At 39.9% G+C, this 1,416-nt stretch overlaps 1 protein-coding gene across 1 annotated transcript in view; it reads right to left on the bottom strand.

Moving 5' to 3' along the window:
- The window catches only part of LOC103618703 (zinc finger RNA-binding protein-like), a 46,308-nt gene that overhangs the window by 23,063 nt on the left and 21,829 nt on the right, over window positions 1-1,416 (bottom strand).

The raw sequence follows: 1,416 nt of genomic DNA, 5'->3' as shown, positions 1-1,416 counted from the left end.
CCCTTCTTCCCCCCAAGCAAAGCCCCAGCCTGATCATTGGCTGCCCGACGTGCTTCCTCTGAGGAGGAGCCAGCGCACGCACCCATCTCACGCCGATTCCACTGAGCCGTCCAGCGAGGACGCTGTGGAGGCTAACGCCGCGTCCCCTCTACCCGAGGGCACGCCGGGGCTTGTGGTGACAAGCCCCCGGTTGCGTTATTTTGGGCCCCTCAAAACAAGACAGACGTTGAAGTGGTGGAGTGCATCCAAATAAGGGCAACAAAGCTGTTAAAAGGTCTAAAGCACAAGTCCTATGAGGAGCGGCTGAGGGAGCCTGACCCGTAAAACAAAAAAAAAAAAAAAAACATGGTCACTTTTCCAGCTGTTCCCTTGGGGGTTTTCAGGACTGTGCTTCTGAGAGAGAACTGGACACTGCTGGTTATTGTAACACACAAAATGCTCTTTTGCCAGGACTGTGAAATATCTCTTTTACTTCCTCCTAGGGTTTTAAAATTCTTCCCTGATCCTTCGTCGTTTGGAGAGTGATGCTGCCTTAGGGAAGTGGCTGAGTCACCATCTCTGGAGGGATTTAAAAGTCATGAAAGACGTGTAGATGTGGTGCTTAGGGACATGGTTTAGTGGTGGACTTGGCAGTGTTAGTTTAATGGTTGGAGTTGATCTTAAAAGGCTTTTACACCCTAAATAATTCTATGATATGCACACAAGTGTATACATACACTTCTTAGCTTTTTATTCTTATTTTAAGCATGTTCCTCATCAGAATACAGACATATTAATGTCACAATTTTACAAATATAATTTCAAGCAACTCTTCAAAATTACTTTTTTTCCTGCTAGAATGCACTAGATTCTTCAGTGCACCAAAGAAAGAGTCCTTTGAGATTTCATTTTTACACTGATGACAACCTAACTTAGCATTAGCAACTATCTATGAGGAAGAGAAAAGGACATCCAAATATACAAAGATAATATATTATTGTATTCCATATACCTATGGAGTTACTGGGCACAACCCAAAAATTTAATGGTACAACTTCATTAATGAAAGAACAAACACTAGGCAAATCTATCTAAATCATAATTTTTGTTCTTCTACTAACAAAAAAAAAAATTGGGAAATTATTTTAAATTTGGTATGAGATTTATTTGAACAGGAATGATATTACTGATGCCACTTTGTACTGTACAGTGTTCTGAGATACAAAGGGCTATAAAAGATGAATATTAATACTTTGTTACTTACATTAATAATTTCATATCTTTGAGGAAAATCTGTAATATCTAAACACACATTCTACATTGCGCCATTCCATTTACTGTCATATAACCAAATTTAGAAACAGGTCACAAGAGTTCACAATGCAGCTTGCAGTCTTTATTCTAAAATGCTCACCTAACTGCACATAGACAGTAGGG

Source organism: Corvus brachyrhynchos, unplaced genomic scaffold (genome assembly GCF_000691975.1).
Source record: "Corvus brachyrhynchos isolate BGI_N302 unplaced genomic scaffold, ASM69197v1 scaffold157, whole genome shotgun sequence".
In the NCBI taxonomy this organism is placed as follows: Eukaryota; Metazoa; Chordata; class Aves; order Passeriformes; family Corvidae; genus Corvus; species Corvus brachyrhynchos.
Note: the sequence above shows the minus strand (reverse complement) of the source record. Positions and strands in the feature narration are given on the sequence as shown.